We start from the raw sequence: 27080 nt of genomic DNA, 5'->3' as shown, positions 1-27080 counted from the left end.
TTAAACACCTCTTTCAAATCTCTACTTAGACTTCTCAGCACTCAGTAGGGCAGCCCACTCTAACATTTGGCATATGTAATATTCATTTGCAACCATCAGGATTTATATCATATGACCGACAGTTCTCTGTATTGTTGCGTCATTATTTGATGTGGAACTTATCAGGAGCCTGTATGAATCTCTGGAGAAAGCGACAGAAAGTAAATCCTATCTCTGACACCAAGATTATTTTTATTAAATAAAGTGCACACTTTGTTAGCTTGAATGACTAACTATTTATCCCGTATCTCAAAGAGGTATACTGACACATGGAGTCAGAAGTGCTGTATGATGAAACTGTGAAATGTAGATACTGTGCCTCAATCAGCATATCAGGGGTTGGTGGGATTCCTCCCAGTTAAGATAATATCAGAGACATAAAGCTGTGTGATTCAATGAGTTCATTCAAGATGGAACAAATAAAGCCACCTGAGCCACTGTAGTTTAGAATAGAAACAGTGTAAGGAAGACCTCACTGTGTATATTGAGTTGGCTGTGGCAGATAAACCAGACCAGACTAAAGTGAAGCTGTCATTGCATCTCATGGGTCACAAGGAGAGGGAATTGTACCATAACCTGAAGCCTTCAAATGAAATCCAACAGAATGTGTCTGTTGCTCCATAAGCACAGTACAATCCACCCAGAAATGGAACAGATAACCTTTAGCAATTCATTAAACCCCGGCAAGAGTAGGGAGAATCTTTCAATACTTTTGAAACAGTCTGATAGCAGATGATTGCTGCTTTGCAGATTTGAAGGATTTGCTTATCTAAGATCCGAATATTTGTGGAACCCAGGGGCCCAGCCTGAGAGAGTGACTACCTAGTAAAATAGGATTAATTCAAAAATCATGCATACAGACATGTAAAGCCATGGAGCTATCCAAAGCCAGGCTAGAAATGTGGATGGCCAACAGGTAAAGCATGTATGACCAAAGATATGAGAAAAGGAAGAAAGGGGAAAATACAGTGAAGCTTGATTGATTGAGATATAGGCATCAATGGAAAGCTAGAACAATGAGGTGTTGTCAATAAATGCTAGCCTTTCCATTGGTGACTATATCTCGATCAATCAATAAATAAAGATCACCTGTCTCCCTTAACCACTGCAGTGTTTCTGTAAAGGATACCCAACTGTCCTGCAGGGTAGGGGTTCCAGGATTTTGACCTAACGATGATGGAGGGGCAGTACATTTCCAGTGTGAATTGGAGGGGAAGCTCCAGGTGGTGGTGTTGCCATGAACCTGCTGCTATTATCTTTTTTGGTGATAAAGTTCATGGGTTTGGGAGGTGATGTTGAAGTAGGCTAGGCGAGTGACTGTGGATCGGACATAATGCAGCCAAGATATGACATCAGTGGAAGCAATGAATATTTAAGGCTGTGGATTGTGTGCCAATGGACCTATCTGCTTTGTGCTAGATGATGTCAAACTATTTGAGTGCTGTGGAGCTGCATTCATCCAGACAAGTAGAAAGTTTTCCATTACATTCTTGAATTGTGCATTGTAGATGGTGGAAAGATGTTGTGTTGTCAGGAAGTGAGTCACTTACTACAGGATACCCAACCTCTTGCCTGCTTCTGTAGCGACTGTACTTGGGTGGCAGGTCCAGTTGAGTTTCTGGTTCATGGTAATTCCCAAGCTGTTGATGGATTCTTAAGATTGTAAAGCATTAAATATCGAGATTGTTGGACTCCCTATTGGTAGAGATGGGCATTTCCTGGCACTTTTGTGTCCAGATGTTATACTGCTTATCAACCCAAATGTTTATGTTGTCTAGCTCTTGCAGGCATGGACTGCATCATTTGCTAAAGAGTTGCAAATGAAATTAAACATGGTGCAATTATCAGTGAATATCCCAACATTGATTACATTCCTTCTGTTATAAGGTTAGATGAAACAGCTGAAAATGTTGGGCCAGGGGCATGGCCCTGAGGAATTCCTGCAGTGATGTCCTGGGGTTGGGATAATTGACCTCCATCATCCTTTGTGTGATGTATAACTCCAAGTATTGGAGATTTTTTTCCTTTTAAAGCCATTGACTTAAGTTTTACCAAGGTTCCTTGATGCCACACTTTAAATGTTGCTTTGATGTCGAGGGCAGTCACTATCTCCTCATCTCTGGAATTCATGTCCTTTGGCTTTTATGAGGTTTAAAGCCAAGTGATCCTGACAAAACTGAAATTGGGAAGCAGTGAAAATTTTATTGAAGCTTAAGTACTGTTCAGTCATACTGTCAACAACACTTTCCATCACTTTGCTGATGATTCAGAGTAGACTCAGTGGGTGGTAATTAGCCAGTCTCTATTTGATCTGCATTTTGTTGACAGGGAGTACCTAGGCAATTTTCATATCATCAGGTGGTTGCCTTTACTGTAACAGTACTGGAACAGCTTGGATTAAAGACAGCTATTTCTGGACCTCAGGTCTTGTTTGTCCTCACAACATAGAAGGAAGCCATTTGGCCCATTGAGCATATGCTGGTTCGCAGTGCAATCTGATCAATCCCATTTCCCACATTCATTCTGATGCCTATCAATTCCCTCGATTTTCCCACCATCCCCATACCACAAGTAATTTACTATAGTCAATTACCCTGCCAGCCAGCATGTCTGGTGACAGAAAGCTGGAGCACCAAGGGGAAACTCGTATGATTATACAGAGAACATGTAAACTCCACACACACACAGGAGATGTGAGGCAGCAGCACAACCTGCTGCATCACTGTGCCACCTTTCAGTACTACAGCTGGATCTCATTGTCTTTGCTGTATCCAATGATCTGAGTCATTTATGACAGCATGTGGAGTGGAGTGAATTGACGGAACGATGAAATCCTGTGAGGATGGGGATCTCAGGAGGAAGACGCTAATTGTGGTTGTGACTGGGTGATAAATAAATGCCCTGTATTTGGGGGAAAATGCATGCATGATGTAGATTGGAAACTTATTTCTCAAAAACAGTGATGTATCTACATCTGAATTTTGATACAAAGACAGTCAGCAACATTTCATCTTTCCTCGGGAGCCATGCGTAATATCATGCATAAGCCTTTAGTCTTGAGGAAGAGCAAATAAAGCCAATGTGCTGTACAATGTTAATGCAAAACAATTGGTCTCTAATCTGTTTATGATTGTCACATGTACTGAGATACAATGAAAAACTTTGTTTTGCATATGATCCGTACAGATCATTTCATCACATCAGTACATCAAGACAGAACAAGGGAAAAGCAATAACAGAATGCAGAATATAGTGTTACAGTTACAGAGAAAGTACAGTGCAAGCAGACAATAAGGTGCAAGGCCATGACAAGGTAGATTGTGAGGTCAAGAGTCCATCTTATCGCACAAGAGGTCCATTCAATAGTCTTATAACAGCGGGATAGAAGCTGTCCTTGAGCTTGGTGGTACGTGCTTTCAGTCTTTTGTATCTTCTGCCTAATGGGAGGGGGGAGAAGAGAGAATGTCCAGGGTTGGAGGGGTCTTTGATTATGTTGGCTTCTTTACCAAGGCAATAAGAAGTGTAGAGTCCACAGAGGGGAGGTTGGTTTCTATGATGTGCTAAGCAGTGTCCACAACTCACTGCAATTTCTTTTGCTAATGGGCAGAGCAGTTGCCATACCAAGCTGTGATGTATCCAGATAGGATGCTTTCTATGGTGCATCTATAAAAATTGATGAGGGTCAACATGGACATGCCAAATTTCCTTAGCCTCCTGAGGAAGTAGAGGCACTGATGAGCTTTATTGGCCATGGCATCGACATGGTTGGACCAGGACAAACTATTGGCGATGTTTCCACCCAGGAACTTGAAGCTCTCAAACATCACCACCACAGCACAATTGATGTAAACAGGTGTGTGTGCACAGCCCCACTTCCTGAAGTCAATGACCAGCACTTTTGTTGTCCTGACATTGAGGGAAGGGTTGTTGTCATGACGCCATGCCACTAGGCTATCTCCTTCCTTGTACTCCAACTCATTGTTATTTGAGATTCAGCCCACTACAGTGGTGTTATCTGCAAACTTGTAGTTGGAGTTGGAGCTGAATCTGGCCAGGCAATTGTGAGTGTATAGGGAGTAAGGTAGGAGGCTGAGGATGTAGCCTTGTGCGGTACCAGTGTTGAGGATAATCATGGTGGAGGTGTTGCTGACTATTCTTTATTGATTGCGGTTTATTGGTCAGGAAGTCAATGATCCAGTTGCAAAGAAAGGTGTTGACTCCCAGGTCGAGGACTTTGGAGATGAGTTTGCTTGGAATGATAATATTTAAGGCAGAGCTGTAGTCAATAAATAGTAGTCTGATGTAGGTGTCTTTGTTCTGCAGATGCTCCAGAGATGAGTGTAGGACCAGGGAGATGGCATCTACCATGGACGTGTTTTGGCAGTAGGTGAATTGCAGTGAGTTGAGGTTGTCTGGGAGGCCTCCCTGACCAGCCTCTCAAAGCACTTCATGATGGTGAATGTCAGAGCCACCGGGCGATAGTCATTAAGGCATGTTAACTTATTTTTCTTTGGCACCAGGATGATAGTGATCTTCTTAAAGCAGATGGGACTCTCAGATTGGAGTAAGGAGAGGTTAACGATGTCTGCAAGTAAAACCATTTGTGGTGAATTAGCAATCTGTAGTTCATTTCATCCTGGCAATTTAAAGAGGAATTGATTCCGATGCAGCCGAGCTATCTTCCATCAATTGACAGAAAGGGAGGCCATCCCTTGATAATGAAAGAGTAACATAATGAAGCAGGGAAAGGGGGCGTATGACAGGTGCACAGCCTGACAGTGCATGGAAGAATAAAGCTGAATACAATAAATGCCAAGTGACAAAGAGAAAGTACAAGAACAAATTGGCACCAACAAAAAAAGAATCAAAAATGTTTTATTTTTAAGTGAACGACTTAGTAATTAAGTTTGTCATGGTAATAGTGGGGCTGAAGGACCAAAACAGGGACCTACTGAGCGGATAAATGGATGGATGAGGCACTATACACCTTCACTAGGAAGATTTTTACCAATAAGGAGGGCATTGAGATACTAGTCAAGACAAGCAAAAAGGGTTTGTCATCACTTTGTCTGGATGGAATTTATTGAAGTGTCTGTAGAAAGGGTAGAAATTGCAGAGGCACTGGTCATACTCTTCCAAATATCCCAATATTATTGGGTGGTGTCAGAAACTGGAGGATTGCACATGACTAAATTTGCATTTATTGGCTTTCAAAAAGCATTTGATAAAGTGCCACATGTTAGACTTCTCAGTAAAAGTCTGAGATGAAATGGGCAGCAGGAGAATGGTTATAAAATTGGTTAAAGTCCAGAAAAAAGAGTTTGGTGAATGACTGTGCTTCAGATCGGAAGTATAAATCAGAATTCCCAAAGGTTGTGCTTATCTTATCCTATCTGAAGCCCATTACTTAACATCTGGGAAATGGGAATGCAAAGCATAATTTTGAAATGTACAAATGAAATATAACTTGGAAATACAGTAAATACTGCAGAAAATAGTAACAGAGGAAAGAGGTTGGCTAGTGAAAAGGTGGATCACAAAGTAAGTGAAATTCGACATAGAAATGTGTGAGGTGATGCTATTTGGTGGGAAGAATGAAGAGAGAAAATATTGCTAACTTTTGATTTTGAAGAGAATGCGAGAAGAGAAAGATTAGAAAATCCTTGTGCAAATAATAAAAAAGCCAGGAAGTTACATTAAACCTATTAGGACACTAATTTAGCCCTTCTGTCCAGATGTCCAATTCTTTACAATGTACTTTAGGGGTGTTATGAAGATACAGAAGGAATTTATTAGAATGGTTGTAGAGAAGAGGAATTTCTATCATGTGAATAGACTGGAGGAGCTGAGTGTTTCATTATCTTTAAAATTCTGGGTAAAATTGGTCAATATTAGCAACATGGACACTTTTAAAAACAATAGAAAGAATCGGGGACAACATCTTGCTGGTGTATTCTCCTCCGAGAGGGTCAGACATCTGGCCATTTGTAACAGTGGTCCTACCTTCCTTTGGGCACCTCCAGTTATCCTCCTGCACTTCATGTCGTAGCACCTTTTCTGTTGTTGGGAATACCTGCTGATTCACTCATTGGTCTTTGCAGAAGATTGCTCTTCATCCCTTGAGGCTGTGGTGTTGCAAAAGCAAAAATGCTCAAATAGGGGATTGACGCTGATGTTTTAGCCGCCTTTAGCAGTTCAATGGCCATCATCACAGCACCCTCAACCTTTCCATTACACTGTGTAGAGTGAGGTGATGTTTTGCATTGATTCAACTGTCAGTTCATCTGAGAATCTTGCAAATCTTCTTTTGTGAACTGCAGCCAGTTATCTGTGACCAGCATCTTAGGAGAGTCATACCTAGTAAAGTGCCCTTGTGAGTCACTGATGAATTGTTTGCCAATAAGTATCTCTCTCAAAAAATGTGAAAAGCATGTATCACTGGAAACATTATCCCATCCAGGTGGAACACACGTTGGTCCCTTTCTAGGTATCTATAGGGCCTTTTATTTCTGCTCATGGTCCCTGATCTCCCTGTTCATCTCTGACCAGTAGCTTTGCAGAGGGAAATATTCACTCCCAGAGGCAAGGTGTAAATTCATTTGATCATTTTGCTCTCACATGTCTTGGGAATAATCATCTTATCGTCTATGAAGATCAGATCACTTTGAATACCCAGCTTCTCTCTCATGTAGATAGATGTATATGGGTTGAGAGTTGAGATTCAACTTCAGACCCTCACTTTTCCCATCCTGTCTAAATCACTAGCAATGCATCATCTCATCTTATCTTATAGTATCCTTAATCTTTTACATCAAAAGCAGAGAAATTGGAATAGGTTTCCAAACGTTGACTGCCTCAAGCTTAGAATCCTTGGCATCTTGTATTCTTGAATTAGCCTCAACTGAGAAGGCTGGTTATGTGCATGTTTTTGCCTGCAATATATTAAGTGGGAAAGTCTGTAATGGCTATTATCTTTCACCTAGTCAATTTCTCCAATTCAGCTTTAAGTTTCTCTTGACAAGCATGTTCTAGTGGCTCAGTAGACACATGATCAGCTATTTCCTCCCACCAAGGACTACAGACCATTTCCAGGTTGTGAGTGGCCACCTACATACGAACCAGCTTCTATAATATTATGAAATTAACAAGTCTGACGTATGTACATATGTTCGTTTTTATGAATGGCAGAACTAGTTTCTTCTCTCCACTTTTAGTAATTACTTTTTCTTATCAGTCTTGTGTGCTTTTGATGCCATTCATTACAATAACGTGCAATGTTATTGTAATATGCTTACCATATCCAATGATTTTTGTGTATTTTCTAACATAAGGATAAAATTGATTGATGGATGTCTGTAAAAACGGAATCCGTTCAGTACCTGGGGTTGGCTTGTTGATGGTTCTTGCCTTCTAATTTCCATGTTCCATGAAAGACATCTGTGGGTGGTGCAGTTAGATTGATTGCTTACATTCAATCAATCTTTACTATCCTGCCATGTGTATTTTATTTTAGTCACACCAACTGTACTCTAATATTACTGAGTTGTGACATCTTTCTAGTCTGCCACAATAAAATTGTGTCATATTTTTCTTGATTCTCTGGCTTCACATCTTTCAGAGTAGGCTTTAATGCAGTCAATACCAGTCCAAAATAGAGTCCCAGACAAGCCGTCAGTTGTGGCAGGGCTTACATGCTATAATGGGCTACAAAATGAAGTCAGGCAGTGCTGCTTACAACAGTGCATCCCTCCCTGATGACCTTAATGCATCCAATGCATATTTTGAACAGAAGGAAAATGGAATATCACGACCTGCCCCAACAACCTCCAACGCACCTGTACCCACAGTCACTGTTGCAGATGTCAGATCAGTCTTCCGCAGAGTGAACCCACAGAAAAGCATCTGGCCTGGATGGAATCCCCAGCTGTGTCCTTGGATATTGTGCAGACCAGCTGGTAGGGGCACCTGCAGACATTTTGACAGCAAAACAAAAAAGCTGGTCATTGACTTCAGGAAGCAGGGCAGAGTACATACCCCTCTCTGTATCAATGGTGCTGAGGTGGAGCTGTTTGAGAGCCTCAATTTCCTAGGTGTAAATATCACCAATAACTTGTCCTGGTCCAGCCACGTAGACCCTATGGCCAAGAAAGCACACCATTGCTTCTACTTCCTCAAGAAGCTAAGGAAATTCGGCATGTCCCCAATGACCCTCACCAATTTTTACAGATGCACCACAGAAAGCATTCTATCCAGATGCATCATAGATTGGTATGGCAACTGCTCTGCCCAAGACTACAAGAAATTGCAGAGAGTTGTGAACACAGCCCAGACTATCACAAGAATCAGCCTCCTCTCCCACTGCCTCGGGAAAGCAGCCAAAATAATCAAGGACCCCTCCCACCCCGGTCTTCTTCCCCTCCCCCCCCTATCGGGCAGAAGATACAAAAGCTTGAGAACACATACCACCGGGCTCAAGGACAGCTTCTATCCTGCTGTTAGAAGATTCTTGGACCTCTTGTAAGATAAAGAACTGCTGATCTCTCAATCTATCTTGTCGTGGCCCTTGCACCTTATTTAACTACTTGTGCTGCCCTTTCTCTGTATCTGTAACGCTATATTCTGTTTTCTGTTATTGTTTTTCCTTTCGTACTACTTTGAGGTACTTATGTATGGATTGATCTGTCTGGATGGCACACAAACAAAAGCTTTTCACAGTATCTTGGTACATGTGCCAATAATAAACCAATTACCACTTACATGAAAACTCAAAACCTAGCCCAATGTATTCAATACACTACCATGGATAAGTATATGATCCATTGATAATAATGATTAAAAAGCATTTCTGGAATATAATATTACTTTGCCTATATTCACACTCCTAAATAGTAATTTGTAGTGAAAAACAGTGCTACAGTAATTGCATGATTAGGCTATTTTTTTTTGTACTGCTCTGCCTGTTTAGCTGAAGGGTAGGCTGGACATCCTGCTGATTGCATTTGAGTATGAAGGATCATGCAGATATGGAGCATTTGTTTTCTGTTTGTATTTAAAACAAAAGTGTTTAAGATAATTTACGAATGTATCTATTCACAAAATAATAACCACTTTTACCTAAGAGACTACTTTATATTGAAATGCTAATATTGAATCATTAACAAAAAATTACATTTCTAATTATGAAGTCTCACATGAGCCTGTTGAGTTTGTAGGCCATTTACAAAAGTAAATAGTTGATGTAGAGCTATCAACTAGCATCCCCTATCAAAAACAGCAAGCTTTCAACAAAAGAGCAGAGGCTGGTACAACAGTACATCAAAATCATACAACAGTTTTTAAAGCTACACTTGCACAATACACCAACTACTTCCCATTTAAAAAAAGAAAAAAATCCATACAAATCATAAGCCATTACATATACATAAACATTTAACCTGTTGTATAAATTTATGTCAATTCAGTTATCAACTCAACCAGTTATGAATCAAGTTGATCCACTGCATTTGTCAATCCTGAAATATCCACTCCAGGTGTCCCAATTCTGGTGGATTACCTCTTCCTGTAATCCATGTGTCATCTGCCCAGTTTTGGTTTTCTTGTGCTTCCTGACACAAGTCCTGTCCAGCGATCCTATAACTTAAATTCATGTTTATCCTGCACAACGTATTCTCAATCACCATTTTCTTGGACGTGGAGACAAAAGAGACTGCAGATGATGGAATCTGGAGCAAAAAATCGAGCTGCTGGAGGAACTCAATGGGTCAGGCAGCACCTATAGAGGGAGATGGACAGTCGACTTTTTGGGTCCAGATGTAGGTCCTCGAGCCAAAACATTTCCCTCTTCAGATGAAGCCTGACCTGCTGAGTTCCTCCAGCAGCTCATTTTTTTGCTTTCTTCTTGGACATCATGTGCATGTACCAGTTGATTAAGGTGAACCTTTTGACTTTGTTACCCATATTCACCATTTAGTTCCTGACTCACAGCACTTCCTCACTTTCCCCCGGCTCTATCTTGCCAATCCTCCAAGGTCCTTGACCTTGTGACATCTGCAAACACTCTGTCAAACTCAGCACAAAGACTTCTGTTAAGTTACCCTTCAGTCTCCTTTTTTTCAGTCTGCTCCTCCTCCCCAAATTTGTATACCTTGACATTTCTGGTATTATCTTTGTACATCTTTTCTGCATCCTCTCTATTGCATCTATATTCTTTTCATAACATACTAACAGCATGCATACTTTATTGGAGACAACAGACTTCCAACTAAACATCACTGGCTATTGCAATTATATATGTAAGTCATAACATGTGAAACACACAGTTCTTAGTGGTGCCTTTTACACTGAAACCATAGCCATTGTCTATTAATATAGACCACATCCAATCATTGGCCCAGCACTTCACAGATGACAGTTAAGAACTAAAATCAAGACCACAGATTAACCAAATTCTTTCATCTGATACCTACTTCAAAATCTTGAGAAGATATATCAGAATGGAAAAAAAACTTTAGCTCTCAGTCAAGAAATACCATCTTGTCCTTGTGTTAAACCTTGACTAGGCCATAGAGAATATTATATCTGGTTTTGGTCTCCTTGCATGGTGGATGATGAGTTTGTATAGAAGATTAATTCTAGGTTGTTAAATTTCAATCATTGGAATCCTGCACTTATTAAACAAAATTGATGATATGATAAAGGGAATAGATGAAGGAAATAGATTGTTTCAAGGGAGAATGAGATTCACAATTCTAGCAATAAATTAAATGTCAGGAAATGTTTCTTTTTCCCAGAGAATTGCAGACCTTCAGACATGTTGCTGACTCAAAAGGGATGCTGATTTGCTAAATGCCTTCAAGCAAGACCTGGACCTGCTCTGGCTACAGAAGGAAGCACCTTATATAAGAGGTAAGCAGTGTATACATTTAACATTTAAAAATGTCCTGATCTTGGCCTCATTGGGAGCACTCTTGCCTCCTGAATCATTAATTCCCATTTTGAGAGCCGGGCCTAGAACTTATCCCCTGAGGTACTCTGCAATCTGCCACCCTGCAATGGCATGAGATCATGACTAAAAAGCCTTTAAGCAAGTGCATCAGACTTCATGTACAGTAGAATATCAGAACCTCAAGGCCACAAACACAAAATGACGTGAGCTCTTGGTGCAGAACTTTCAATTTGTGAAGACATCTCTAACCCTTGAACACAAAGTTCTATGTGGGCTAATGATTTATTGTAGCACTGTGGGAGCACTGAACAGAGTTGCCATCTTTATGTGAGGTATTAAGCTAAAGGTCTGTGCATTCTATCAAAAGAAAGTAAATGATCCCATGCTGCTAATTTGAAAAATGGCCAAAATTTACTCCTCACTTGAGAACCTTCCAGTTGTTGTGTACAAATTAGCTGCCACGTATCCCACATTACAAGAGTAAATTCACTTCAAAATACTTTATAGGGATGTATGGCTGTGATATCCTGGGGTGGTTAAAGATCTTGTATAAATGCAAGTCTTTTTTTCTTTCTTTATTAATAAGGAAGTCACCTAAAGGGGTCAGAGAATTATCTTCAGATTTTTCTTGCTTAATGTGACTTGAGACTTATTTTGCTTCCTCCAGGGGGTCATGTGTACGAAAGTTGGGATGTCATGTTACAACTATACAAGGCATTGGTAAGACCACACTTGGAGTATTGTGTGCATTTCTGGTTGCTGCCCTATAGGAGGGATGTCATTAAGATGGAAAGGGTGCAGAAGAGATTCACAAGGATGTTATCAGAACTCGAGGTCTTGAATTTTAAAGAGAGACTGGATAGGCTGGGGCTTTAGTTCCCTGGAGCATAGGAGGCTGAAGGTTGACCTTATAAAAGGTATATAAAATCATGAGGAACGTAGATAGGTCAGTGTGAATAGTTGCAGTCTTTTTCCCAGAGTAGGGGAGTCTAAGACTAGATGACATAGATTTAACATGAGAGGGGAAAAATTTAAAGGGGATATGAGGGGCAAGTTTTTCAAATAGAGGGTGGTGGGTATGTGGAATGAGCTGCTAGAGGAAGTGGTAGAGGTGGGTACAATTACAGTACTTAAAAAACATTTAGACAGGTATATGGATAGGAGAGGTTTAGAGGGACTATGGGTCTAGCTCAGGTAGGTAACTTGATTGGCATGGATGAGTTGGGCCAAAGAACACGGTTTCATTCTGTATAACTCTACGACTCTTAAGTGCTTTTTGAGTGTGGTTTGCAACATAAATGTTGTGGTGAGTACAGGCTGAAGGGATCAACAGGCCTTTTCCTGTCCTTCATTGTTTGGAGGTAAACCATGTCATACATAATCAAACAATCCTCTGGAAAGGTACATGAGAGAGAGGCTGTAAATTGAATTACTGCTGTAATAATGACAGCAGATTGATACTGATGACTCTACGTTCAATCAATATTAGCATTTTAATCTTTTCTTTGTCAGACAAGTGATAATTAACCTTCAGCCAGGATTAATTATCCTATAAAGCAAGCTGATTTAAATGTTGCAATAAAATGGGAGATTTTTTTTGAAGAACATATCAGTGAGAGTTGTGATTAAAAATTTCTGATTCCCATAGTGCAAATTAAAAAGTGCAAGGAGCACCTTGAAGATTATGTACAGCAGTCCAAATGTCATTATATTTGCCTTTGGCAGGAAAAACCCACAGAAGCTATGATTAACTCTGTATATAGACCATAAGACATAGGAGCAGAATTAAGCTGTTCGGCCCATCGAGTCTGCTCCACCATTCAATCATGGCTGATTTACTTTTCCCTTTCAATCCCATTCTCCTCCCCGTAACCTTTGACACCCTTACTGATCAAGAACCTATCAACCACCACTTTAAATATACCCAATGACTTGGCTTCCACAGCTGTCTGTGGCAATGAATTCCACAGATTCACCACCCTCTGGCTAAAGAAATTCCTCTTCATCTCTGTTCTAAAGGGACGTTCTGTGCCCTCTGGTCCTTGACTCTCCCATTACTAGAAATACCCTCTCCGTGTCCACTCTATCCAGGCCTTTCAATATTCAGTAAGTTTCAATGAGCTCCCCCCACCCCCATCCTTCTAAACTCTAGCGAGTATAGGCCCAGAGCCATCAAACACTCCTTGTTTATTAACCCTTTCATTCTCAGGATCATTCTTGTAAACCTCCTCTCGACCCTCTCCAGTGGCAGTGTATCCTTCCTTAGGTATGGGGATCAAAACTGCTCACAGTACTCCAAATGAGGTCTGACCAATGCCATATAAAGCTTCAGCATTACATCCTTGCTTTTATATTTTAGTCATCTTAAAAAGAATACTAACATTGCATTGGGCTTCCTTGCTACCAACTCAACCTGCAAGTTAACCTTTGGGGAATCCTGCACGAGGACTCCCAAGTCCTTTTGCACCTCTGATTTCTGAATTCCCTCCCTGTTTAGAAAATAGTCTACATCTTTATTCCTTCTACCAAAGTTAATGACCATATACTTCCCTATGCTGTATTCCATCTGCCACTTCTTTGTCCATTCTCCCAAGCTGTCCAAGTCCTTATGCAGACTTCCTGCTTCCTCAACACTACCTGCCCCTCCACCTACCTTTGTATCATCAGCAAACTTGGCCACAAAGCCATCAATTTGGTCATCCAGATCATTGACATATAATGTGAAAAGTAGCAGACTCAACATCGACCCCTACAAAACATCACTAGTATATGTAGTATATGGCATGTCCAAGGATAAAGAAGTTATACTTGCTTCATGTTTCCTTGAAGCAACATGCTTGTTGGTCACTTCTGCCATTTCTCTAAATTTGGTCCCATCGTTCTTTAACGATATTTCTAATTTTCATGTTCCATCGTTACAGAGGGTATTTTTAAAATTTGTATTAATTATGTTCAATACAGAAATTGGAGTATGCACTAAAAGAGTTTTTACTTGGGGAAAGCATCAATGTTGTTGTGGAAGATGTTTGCAGATGAGAATCCACAATTTCAGTCATTCATCAAAAGTGTGACTAAAAACCCTCTCCATTGCCAAATCTATCTCCAGAGGTTTTTTTTTCCCGTTACCTAGTAGGATACAGGGTTAGGCTCCCCTTACATCTGGCCTGTAAGCACAGCCTGAGGAGGCAATAGTGGACCCAAGTACAGCACAGGCAGGCACTTTGGTTCTGAGCCCAAGGCTCTGTGAATGATTGCTCATACTTCTAACCCTCTGGTGGCATCTCAATGTAGCAACAATACAAAGAGGGAACAAAGAAAGGTATAGTCCTAAAAAGGAACAGGTGTTCTTTGTCATTTCATGATGTAAGGTGAAATCTTGTTTTCAGCGCAAGTTTGTTTTCTGTTCCTTTTTTAAAAGGTTATTGGAGGTCAGTGGAAAACAATGGAAAGCAACTTCTTCTGTGGTTCTTTTCAAAATAAATACTGTCTCCTGATGCACATTCACAAAGGAGCATTGTGGTGGAAGGCAGTGGATGAAGGCTAACTCCTGATTGGTTTGCTACTCTTATGCAGTAGTTCTGTCCTGAGTGTCTTTCACTTTTGATTTTCTGTTTGTTCTGTTATCTCCTTCATGGCACGTGAAGATATTAGCAGTAGAATTTGTGATAAGAGCTCCATAACACAAGTGTAGGAAGAAAACAATTACAGTGAAAAATGTTGAAAAGGGTGTTTGAGAATCAGTTCTTAGAAATGATCAGATTTTTCTAAAAACACCCTCCAGTTAAGGCAAATAAGGCAGAGCTTTCAGACCCATCGGTAACAGTTTCTTATGTGATACGGCATATAGACAAATTATTCCTCATTTCCAGAAGCGTAGGTTAGATCATTGTAGTTCTGGTGTAACTGCTACAAGTTTTAAGTAGTAGCTTTTCACCTTGCCACCCTGAAATTTCAGAAGTGAAAGGGTCATCTGAGGCCTGAGTCAGATCAAAGTGAAGCTTTAATTAAGTTTTTAACAATGCAGATTGCACTCACAGTAGCTCTCCAAATTACTGAGGCCTTCCTCTAAACAGGAATGAGAACTTTTCATTGCTCTGAGTTAATGTTGCTTCTTGTCAGATTTATCAAGAGAGGGACAGGTCATGCTCTGATTGCCAAGTCAAAACTCCAGGCTATGTTGGGACCAGCTGGGTGGGCTCTGTGGTCAGCATGGATAGGTTGGGCCGAAGGGCCTGTATCTGTGCTGTATTGCTCTATGACTCTATGCTCTGGACAGAAAAGGCAAGTCGGGCAAGATCTATGGGGAAGGAAACTAACAATGTTTCTCTCTCCACTATTGTTTCCTGTGTTGTTGAGCCTTTCCATCATTTTCTGTTTGGATTATTGTGAAAGGGGCTGCTCCCATGGTTTCAAGGACCTTACTGCACAGCTGTTTGTATAAATCTGTATTTTCCTCTATCACCTGAGGCCTTGGAGAAGACAGTTTAGCAGGGGACTTGGAAAACCTCCAGATAATCAGGCAGTGTCAACCTAGTTTTTTTGAGTCAGCAGTACTGTGGCTTGGCTTGGAAGCAAATACATTGTCCAATCCTTTTCTTTTTCTGCCACTTGAAAGTTATAATTGAACAACTAATGTCAAACCTGATGGAGAGAGAAAAGTTGAGGCCTGATTTAGGACTGATAATTTTGTTTAATTACAGAACAAATTTCAGGTCAGAAATCAAACAGAATTTGCTGATATCTAGACCCCAAAATCCATGCTAATAGTAGAGCAATGAGCAGAGATATTTGCCTGTAACGTATAACATTAAATGACAGGAAGGTCTGTGTCAATCTTGTGTATATTCAAGTAGCCAAATTCAGTACAGCAGGGCTTCAAACCCAATTATCTGCTTGCGTTTTTTCTGACAATACTATACCATGAACCAAGTTAGAAATGGGGAACAGAGCAAAAGGGAAAGATGATCTACAAAAAGGTCCAACATCAAAAAGTGGAATTTGTATATTAAAAACAAAAAAAATCAAGAGAATAAAATCACAAAAATATATTTCACAAATCAATCATAACAATTGAACAATATTTTGTGACACACTAATTGTTTCATTTAATTGTTACTGTCGAGGTTCGATCAGATTGATTATCCTGTGGAATCTAAAATCTGGGTACAACTTAAAAAGTCTTTAGATGGTATCAAGAGAATTGCATGCTGGTTTCTCTAATCCTACTTAATATATGAGATAAAAATGAGGAAAAAACAACATTGGACACTAATTGAGATCCATATTTACTTTTTTTTTCTTGAAGTACCCTTCTTAAAACAACATATAAAATTTCCTCCATAAGAGACATGTGAACTTTTCTTATGCAATAATTGGCAATGCATATATTCTTACTTTAAAGATCGCTTCTTTATGTGTTTTGTGTGCTGTGAGGTAACTTAGCACCATCTTCTGACCTGTCTCTTGAGACCCAATTGCTTGTTTTCTTCCTCTATCTCTTTGATGCTGCTGCTCTCTCCTACCTATGCCCAGGCTGTGGACATGCATGGTGCAGTTCTGATGCATTGCATCACTCCAGACCTCTCAGTGACTTGGGGCACATACATCAATTTAAAATTGCTGGCTTTTGGACAGGCATGGGCAAGCGTCATCTATGTCCTGATGCAGGGTCTCGAGCCGAAACATTGAACACCCCTCTGCCACCAAACATGCTACCTGACTGGTTGAATTTCTCCAGCAGTTTGTTTTTTGATCCAGATTCCAACATCTGCAGTCCCTTGTGTCTCCATCCTCAATGTAATAGGGCAAACTTGTATGTGCTCATAACTTAATTTTATACATTTTTTATGGTTGCTTCCTGTTTTATTTCAATTAATATACCTGATCTGTACCTTTCTAAGTGCAGCTTCTGGCCCAGCTGCAACAAAGTTAAGCAGGCAAGCATCCATAATAACAGGTCTTTGAAAGATTTTCTTCTCTTTTATGCCTGGGAGCTCAGTACTCTCCAGGTGCTATGATGGATTATACCAGCCAAGTAATAATGTCCACTGTTATAATCAGTAGTGTATATTTACATAAATAAAGCAATTTACTATATAAATATCTGCCATAGTAGCTTTTATTAAAAGAATTATAATAATTATTTTAACTAATGATGTAATGCTTTGATGGCTTGATGTGCATTGAGACTAATTACCTTGGACAATTTACCTGATTAAGAGTTTAACAGAACATGAAAGGGAATAGGCAGAAACCCACAGTATGTGTGGGTGTAACTGCAAGGAAAAAATTTAGAATATTACATTCTTAAAAGTGAATGTTAAAAATGATAATTTGTTTGTCAGTTCAAACGTGAATCACAATAATAGCTCTTTAAGTAGAAATTAGTGACAAGAAATCAAATTGACACAATGCAGCAGCTGATTCGTTCACAATAGCAATGACTATTAAATCCATGCCTCTAATTAATTCCAGGAATTTTGAAGACACAGTAAAGAGAGGATGTTTAATTTGCCAGTTATCATTTAAAAATAGTAATGTTGGATGTTTTTGTACAGATATATGCCTCAATGTAAGTTACAGAATGCATAAGACCATATGAAAAAGGAATTGGACTTGACAGTTTGGCCCTTTGAGCCTGCTGTGCCACTCAATAAAATTGTGGCTGGTGTGGAACCTCGACACTTTCCATTTTCCTGAACTATTCTATAAACCCTATCGTCACTGATTTGAATACACCCAATGTCTAAGCATCTGCAGGCCTCAGCACTGCAAAATTCCAAAGATTCACGATCCTTTGAGTGAAGGAATTTCTCCTAAAATCAGTCCTATTTTGACCAATTTGTGGTCCAGGCACCCCAGCAGGAGGCTGCCAAGTCCATTAAAGGTTTTGTTTCAATGGCACATCAAACAAGAAAATGAAAAGGAAGAGCAATAGTTAGCAGGAAGTTTTAAGCTGCAGTCAGAATTTTTAAGAAGTTTTTAAAAGTGGATGTGTGGTTGAAAGATGAACAAATTTATACAGGAAGCTGCAGAAGACAGGAGCTCATGCTAGAAAGAGTAAGACCAATGGCAGAGCAAAAGGTCTGGGAAACCTGGACTGAATAACAGAGAAGTTGAGTATGTCTCCAAATTGTGAGATGAAGGAAATTGCTGAGGTAGAATGAGACTTGGAGAATTTCAATGTTGAGCCTGAGACTCTGCTGTGGGTCACAGTTAACAGTGGAGACTGGCAAAAATATGGCTTAAGGAATTGTGAACTTTGGTGGAGGAAGTATGTGGTCACCTTCTGAATACTTTGTAACATATAATGCATAGAGTTAAGTTGTCTGGCTATCTGTGAAAGTGGAGCCTATTCTTCCAGACAATGCCACTGACAACTAGGGAACAAAGCCATAGAGTACATCACGGACCAATGGAGAGAAGTAAAATCTGGCTTTCATTCCTCCACCTCCCCAAACAGCTTAGTTTCTATAAGATCTGACCCACACTTGGGTGAAAATTTACACGTTGCTGTGTCAGTGGTGGGCATACATTAATAGTGGATATTTACTTTGAGGGCATGGGGTTCATTGAATTTTATAGTAATGAGGGACCTTCAGGTTTACCGTAAGAAGAAAGGACCAGATGTTGGCCCCTCGAGCCCCCTCTACCATTCAGTAAAGTCAAAGTAAAGCAGATTTTGTTTCTAATCTCCACTCTTCTTTATGATCTCTCACCTTGTTTCCCCTGTAAAATCAATTAGTCTCAGTCTTGAATATATATTATTCAGTCTACAGACTTCTCCATGATAGAATTCAAATGATTCTCAATTCTTTGAGTGGAAAAAAAAACTTTTCATCTCTGTCTTAAGTGGCCACCCCCCCTAACCTAAAACTGTGCTGGATTCTTTTTCCAGATTCTCCCATCAGACGAAACACCTGCCCTGTTATGCACCCTCAGAATTGCATGTTTTGGTGATGTTACTGCCATTCATTTAAACCCCAGGAAACATAGGCCCAACTTGCCCTCTTCCCAGAATCAATCTAGTGAACTTCCTCACCTCCAAAGTCAGTATGCAGATTTCTGAGTGTGATCTCCCAAAGTTCTGAATTTGCAGTAAGACTTCCTTAACCTTGTACTCCATTAAAATGAAGCAATGAAGTCTAACGTGCTATTTACTTTCCTAATTACTTATTTCTAATTACCTGTTTATCATCAACCTGGACTTTTGTACAAGAACATGTAAATCTCCCTGAACAGCAACATTTAATAGTTTCACATCATTTAAACAATGTTCTTCTCTTCTTCCTATCAAAGTGGTTAACTCGCACTTCCCTCATTATACTTCCTCTGCCATCTTTTTGCCTACTCCCTGTCAATATTGTGCCAATGTTTTCAGTGCAATTCCCATAATCTAGGTAATTTGCATATATTGTAAATAACTGAGGCCACAGGCCTGATCCTTGAGGCACATCACTAATTAGAGGGTAGCGAATGTAGTTCCGTTGTATAAGAAAGGTGGGAGGCAGCACAAAGGCAATTACAGACCTATTAGTCTGACGTCAGTGATGGGAAAATTATTGGAATCTATCCTCAAGGAGGAGGTTACCGAATACCTAGAGGCGCAAGGCAAGATTGGACCTAGTCAACATGGTTTTGTGAAGGGGAGGTCCTGTCTGACCAACCTATTGGAGTTTCTTGAAGAAATCACAGGTAGGGTGGATAAGGGAGAGGCGGTAGACGTTGTGTATTTAGACTTTCAAAAGGCCTTCGATAAGGTGCCTCACAAGAGACTGATTAATAAGATGAGAGGTCATGGAATTATGGGTAGGGTAGCAAAATGGGTGGAGCATTGGCTGGTTGGCAGGAAGCAAAGGGTGGAAATAAAAGGATCTCGTTCTGGTTGGTTACCGGTTACTAGTGGTGTGCCACAGGGGTCGGTGTTGGGGCCGCTCCTTTTTACCTTGTACATCAATGATTTGGATGATGGAATAAATGGTTGTGTGGCTAAGTTTGCGGATGACACCAAGATAAGTGGAGGAGTAGGGAGCATAGAGGAAATAGAAAGGATGCAGAGGGACCTAGACAGTTTAGGAGAATGGGCAAGGAAATGGCAGATGAGATTCAATGTTGAGAAATGTGCAGTTGTACACTTTGGAAGCAGAAATAAGCGGGTAGATTATTATCTAGAAGGAGAGAAGATTGAAAGTACAGTAGTACAAAGGGACTTGGGGGTACTCGTACAAGATAGCTTAAAAGTTAACCACCAGGTTGGATCGGTGGTTAAGAAAGCGAATGCTATGTTGGCATTCATCTCGAGAGGTATAGTGTATAAAAGTAAGGAAGTGTTGATGAGGCTCTACAGGGCACTAGTGAGGCCTCATTTGGAATACTGTGCGCAGTTTTGGGCCCCACATCTTAGGAAGGATGTGCTGACGTTGGAGAGGGTTCAGAGGAGATTTACGAGAATGATTCCGGGAATGAAAGGGCTTACGTATGATGAGCGTTTGGCGGCTCTTGGACTGTACTCACTGGAGTACAGAAGGATGAGAGGGGACCTCGTAGCGACATTTAAAATGTTGACAGATAAGGATAGAGTAGATGTGGCTAGGCTGTTTCCCTTGGTGGGCGAGTCCACGACCAGAGGGCACAATCTTAGAATTAGAGGGTACAGTTTCAAGACAGAGATGAGGAGAAATTTCTTTACCCAGAGGGTGGTGAAATTGTGGAACTCCTTGCCACGCACAGCAGTGGAGGCCAGATCAGTGGGGGTGTTCAAGGAGGAGATAGACAGATATCTAAATAGTCAGGGTATCAAGGGATATGGGGATAAGGCTGGAAAATGGGATTAGAATAGTTTTTTTTCCCCACCCCATTTCTTTTTCCCTTTTCCTTGGAGCAGACTCGATGGGCCGAATGGCCTGCTTCTGCTCCCTTGTCTTGTGATCTTGTGAATTACACTTTTCTATCTTACCTCTGGTTTCATGTTCTTTTACCACTGCTGTATCCATACTAATTAATATTTTTTCGGTCCCATCCAGTACCCCTGCACACAAACCTTTCATGTGACATCTTTTAAAAATCCAAATAGAGGGTACCCCCAGATTATGGCAGTTCGGCTAATGGAAATTCACCCTTACAGAATTCACAAATCACTACCCAAGGTAATTTAGATAAGAAATAAAAATTTACTCTTGTGGAATTTATGTTAGAAAAAATAACTAAATAAACACAAAAGAACTGACAAATTTTGTTGATTTTTGTCAAGGATTTATATTATGGAAAATCACGATATGACAGTTTTCTAGGAATTCAACCCTTCTTTAACACAGGGTTGTACTGTACACTACATTCACCAGCTCCCCTTGACCAACCCTGCAAGTTACACCTCAAAGAACTCTTATTAAATTTGCTACCACAGATTCCCTTTTACAAAACCATGTTGATTCTGTCCGATCATGTTATGCTTTTCTAAGTGCTCTGTTATTACTTCTTTTATAATGCATTTTCATGACATCTGTTGATATGCTAACTAATCTGTTGTCCTCTGATTTCATTCTCTCTTTTCTTGAAAAGGAGTGTTGCATTTGCAGTTTTCTGATCCACTGGCACTTTTCCAAAATATAGTGAATATTGGAAGATGACAACAGCACAACTGCTGTCTCCACAGCTTTTATTTTATAATTGAAGAATTCAGGCCAACAGATCCAGGGGATTTGCCAGCATTGAATCCTATTTGTATCCCTGGTACTTTTCCTCTCAAGATATTAATTGTTCAAGGACCTTGCTTTCTTTTGCTCTTTGGCTACCTGCTATAAGAGCATAAGATATAGGAACACAATTAGGCCATTCGGCCCATCGAGTCTGCTCTGCCGTTCAATAACTGCTGATTTTTTTTCAACTCCATTCTCCCGTCTTCTCCCCATAACCCTTAACCCCTTCACCAACCAAGAACCTATCAATCTCTGCTTTAAATATACCCAGTGACTTGGCCTCCACGACCCTCTGTGACAATGAATTCCACAGATTCACCACCCTCTGGACGAAGAAATGCCTCCTCATCTCAATTGTAAAGGGATGTCCTTTCATTCTGTGGCTGTGCCCTCGTACCCTAGACTCTCCTACTAATGGAAGCATCCTCTTCATGTCTACTCTATCCAGGCCTTTCAATATTCGGTAGGTTTCAATGAAATCCCCCAACCCCCCAATTCTTCTGAACTCCATTGAGTACATGCCCAGAGACATCAAGCGCTACTCATATGTTAAGCCTTTCATTCCTGGGATAATTCTTGTGAACCTCCTCCCGACCCTCTCAAGGTCCAGCACATCCTTTCTTAGATATGGGGCCCAAAATTGTTCACAATATTCCAGATGCAGTCTGACCAATGCCTTATAAAAGCTCAGCAGTGCGTCCTTGCTTTTATATTCTAGTGCTCTTGAAATGAATGCTAACACTGCATTTGCCTTCTTTACAACCAACTCAACGTGCAAATTAATCTTAAGGGAATCCTGCACCAGAACTCCCAAGTCCCTTTGCACCTCTGATTTCTGAATTCTCTCCCCATTTAGAAAATAGTCTACACATTTATTCTTCCTACCAAAGTGCACAACCCCATACTTCCCTATGCTGTATTCCATCTGACATTTCTTTGTCCACTCTCCCAATATGTCCAAGTCCTCTGGAGACTCTCTGCCTCCGTGACACTACCTGTCCCTTCACCTATCTTGGTGTAGCCTGCAAATTTGGCCACAATGCCATCAGTTCCTTCATCCAGATCATTAATGTATAAAGTGTAAAGTAGTGATCCCAACGCTGACCCCTGCGGAACTCCACTAGTCACCAGCAGCCACCCTTAAATGCATAACTTTATCCCCACCCTCTGACTTCTGCCAGTCAGCCAATCTTCTATCTATGCGAGTACCTTGCCTCCAAGACTCTTGTTTAGCAGCCTTGTGTGCAGCACCTTTTCAAAGGCCTTCTGAAAGTCCAAGCAAATAACATCCACTGACTTTCCTTTGTCTAATCTGCTTGTCACTACTAGATATTGAAAGGTCTGGATAGAGTGGATGTGGAGAGGATGTAACCACCTTTCCTTTGTCTAACCCATTGGTGGATTTAAGTGTGCAGGTAGACTGGGAAAATCAGGTTGGCACTGGATCCCAAGAGAAGGAATTTATAGAATGCCTGAGAGATGGCTTTTTAGAGCAGCTTGTGGTTGAGCTCACTAGGGAAAGGCAATTCTAGATCTGGTATTGTGCAATGAACCAGATTTGATTAGGGAGCTTAAGGTAAAGGAACCCTGAGGAGGCAGTGATCATAATATGGTAGAATTTACCCTGCATCTTGAGATGGAGAAGCTAAAATTGGATGTATCAGTACTACAGTTGAGTAAAGGTAACGAGAGAGTAGCTGGCCAAAGTTTATTGGAAGGGGACCCGAGTAGGGATGACGTAAGAGCAGCAATGGCAGGAGTTTCTTGGAATAATTTGGAAGACGCAGGATCATTTCATCCCAAAGAAGAAGCATTCTAAAGGAAAGGTGAGACAACCATGGCTGACAGGGGAAGTCAAAGACAGCATAAAAGCAAAATAGAAGGCATACAATGTTGCAAAAATTAGTGGGAAGCTAGTTTTTAAAAGCCAACTAAAGGCAACTAAAAAGCAATAAAGGGAGACAAGATGAAATATGAAGGTAAGCTAGCCAATAATATAAAAGAGGATACCAAAAGTTTTTTTTCATATATATAAAGAGTAAGAGAGACAAAAGTGTATAGCAGACCTCTGGAAAATGATGCTGGAGAAGTAGTAATGGGGAACAAAGAAATTGCAGATGAACTGAATAAGTATTTTGCGTCAGTCTTCACTCTGGAGTCAGGGAGCAGAAGTGAGTATAGTTGCTATTAATAAGGAGAAGGTGCTTGGGAATTGACAGGTCTGAAGGTGGATAAGACTTCAGTGGTTGGTAAGATTTTAGAGTCCATTAAGGATGAGGTTTCAGGGTACTTGGAAGCACTTGATAAAATAGGCTGAAGTCAACATGGTTTCCTTAAGGGGAGATCTTACCTGACAAATCTGTTGGAATTCTTTGAGCAAGTAACAAGCAGGATAGACAAAGGAGAGTCAGTGGATGTTGTTTACGTCCACTGTTTACATCCAGTGGACGGTGTCACATGGATTTGCAGAAGGCCTTTGACAAAGTGCCACACATGAGGCTGCTGAACAAGATAGGAGCCCATGGTATTACAGGAAAGGTACTAGCATGGATAAAAGATTGACTGACTGGCAGAAGGCAAAAGTAGGAATAAAGGGGGCCTTTTCTGGTTGGCTGCCGGTGACTAATGCTGTTCCTCAGGGATCAGTGTTGGGTCTGCTACTTTTCACGTTATCTTTTAATGATCTGGATGACAGAATTGATGGCTTTGTGGCCAAGTTTGTGAATGATACAAAGATAGGTGGAGGGGCAGGTAGTGTTGAGGAAGTAAGGTGTCTGCAGAAGGACTTGGACCAGTTGGAAGAATGGGCAAAGAAGTGACAGATGAAATACAGCATAGGGAAGTGTATGGTCATGCATTTTGGTAGAAGGAATAAAGGCATCGACTATTTTCTCAACAGGGAGAGAATTCAGAAATCGGAGGTGCAAAGGGACTTGGGAGCTCTAGTGCAGGATTCCCTAAAGGTTAACTTGCAGGTTGAGTCGGTAGTGAGGAAGGCAAATGCAATGTCAGCATTCATTTTGAGAGGACTACAATAGAAAAGCAAGGATGCAATGCTGAAGCTTTATATGGCATTGGTCAGACCAGATTTGGAGTATTGTGAGCAGTTTTGGGCCCCATATCTAAGGAAGGATGCGCTGGCATTGGAGAGAGTCAAGAGGAGGTTTGCGAGAATGATCCCGGGGACGAAAGAATTTATGAGGAGTGTTTGATGGCTCTGGGTCTGTACTCACTGGAGTTTAGAAGGATGAGGGGGGATCTCATTGAAACCTACTGAATATTGAAAGGCCTGGATAGAGTGGACATGTAGAGGGTATTTCTAGTAGTGGGAGAGTCTAGGACCAGAGGGCACAGCCTCAATAAAAGGACATCCCTTTAGAACAGAGATGAGGAGGAATTTCCTTAGCCAGAGGGTCGTGAATCTGTGGAATTCATTGCCACAGACAACTGTGGAGGCGAAGTCATTAGGTATATTTAAAGCAGTAGTTGATAGGTTCTTGATTAGTAAGGGCATCAAAGGTTACGGGGAGAAAGCAGGAGAATGGGGTTGAGAGGGAAAAATAAATCAGCCATGATCGAATGGCGGAGCAGACTTGATGCGCCTAATTCTGCACCTATGTGTTATGGTCATATCGTCTTGTTACCTCCTCAAAGAATTCTAACAGATTTGAAAGGCAAGATCTCCCTTAATGAAACCATGCTGATTGCACCCTTTTTTATTATATACTTCCAAGTAATCTGAAATTTCATCCCTAATAATGGACTCTAAAATCTTACCAACCACTGAGGTCAGATTAACCGGCCTATAATTTCCTGTATTTTGCCTCTCCTTAAACAGGGGTGTCACATTTGCAATTTTCCAGTCCTCTGGGATCCTCCCTGACACCAGTTTACCCTCATATTTCATCTTCTTCTTCCTTATAGTTCTTTTGTTGTCCTCTGTTGGCTTTTAAAGTCTTGCCAATGCTCTGGCTTCCCACTAATCTTTGCCATATTGTATACCTTCTCTTTTGCTTTTATGCTGTTCTTAACTTCTCTTGTCAGACATGGTTGCCTTGTCCTCCCCTTAGTACACCTCCTCTTCCCTGGGATGAAGTTCTGCTGTGTGTCGTGAATTACTCCTAGAAAGTCTTGCCATTGCTGCTCCACCATCTTCCCTGCTAGGGTCCCCTTCCAACCAAATCTGGCCAGTTCCTCCCTCATGCCTCTGTAGTTACCTTTATTCAATTTGAATACTGTTACATCAGATTTCAGCTTCTCTCTCTCAAACTAAAGGGTGAATTTTATACTATGGTCACTGCTTCCTAAGGGTTCCTGCACCTTAAGCTCCCTGATCAAGACTGCCTCATTACACAACATCAGATCCAGAATTGCCTGTTCCCTAGTGGGCTCTACCACAAGCTGCTCTAAAAAAAACTATCTTGTGGACATTCCACAAATTCCCCTTCTTGCGGTCCACTACCAACATGATTTTTCCCACTCTATCCACATGTTGAAGTCCCCCACGATCACTGTAACATAGTCCTTCTCACATGCCTTTTCTATCTCCTGGTGTATTTTGTAACCCACATCCTGACTACTATTTGGAAGCTTGTTACATAACTCCCATCAGGGTCTTTTTACCTTTGTGGTTCCTTAAAGATTTAACATTATCTGATCCTATATTGCTCTTTACTATCAATTTAATTTAGTTTTTTAGCAAGAGAGCCACCCCTCTCCCTTTGCTCACCTGCCTGTCTTTTCAATAGGACGTATATCCTTGGGTGTTTAGCTCCCAGCTCTGATCTTCTTTCAGCTACGTCTCAGTGATGCCCACAACATTATACCCCCCAATTTCGATCTGTACTGTTGTTACCTTGTTACATATACTGCATGCATTCAAATATAATGCATCAAACTCATCACCAAACTCTGAAACCTGGGACTCAACACCTCCCTCTGCAACTGGATCCTTGACTTTCTGACCAACAGACCACAATCAATAAGGATAGGCAGCAACACCTCCAGCATGATTAATCTCAACACGGGTGCCCCACAAGGCTGCATCTGTAGCCCTCTACTCTACTCCCTATGTACTCATGACTGTGTGGCCAGATGCTGCTCTGCCTCCATCTACAAGTTTGCAGGTGATACCACCATAGTGGGCCGTATCTCAAATAATGATGAGTTGGAGCGCAGGAAGGAGATAGAGAGCTTAGTGACATGGTGGCATACAACAACCTTTCCCTCCATGTCGGTAAAACAAAAGAGCTGGTCGTTGACTTCAGGAAAGGGGGCGGTGTACATGCACCTGTCTACATCAATGGTGCTGAGGTTGAGAGGGTTGAGAGCTTCAAGTTCCTCGGAGTGAACATCACCGATAGTCTGTCCTGGTCCAACCACGTAGACACCACGGCCAAGAA

At 40.9% G+C, this 27080-nt stretch overlaps 1 long non-coding RNA gene across 2 annotated transcripts in view; it reads left to right on the top strand.

Annotated features, from left to right (window-relative positions):
- The window catches only part of LOC127579397 (uncharacterized), a 135326-nt gene that overhangs the window by 48103 nt on the left and 60143 nt on the right, over positions 1 to 27080 (top strand). The window contains exons 2-3 of one of the 2 annotated variants that reach the window (XR_007957666.1): positions 10830 to 10944; positions 11652 to 11704. This is a non-coding gene — a long non-coding RNA (uncharacterized LOC127579397). The remainder of the gene's footprint in view (positions 1 to 10829; positions 10945 to 11651; positions 11705 to 27080) is intronic. The other variant, XR_007957665.1, reaches the window with a different exon arrangement.

Source organism: Pristis pectinata, chromosome 2 (genome assembly GCF_009764475.1).
Source record: "Pristis pectinata isolate sPriPec2 chromosome 2, sPriPec2.1.pri, whole genome shotgun sequence".
NCBI classification, from domain to species: Eukaryota; Metazoa; Chordata; class Chondrichthyes; order Rhinopristiformes; family Pristidae; genus Pristis; species Pristis pectinata.
The sequence above is the reverse complement of the archived record's forward strand: the minus strand, read 5'-3'. Positions and strand labels throughout refer to the sequence as shown.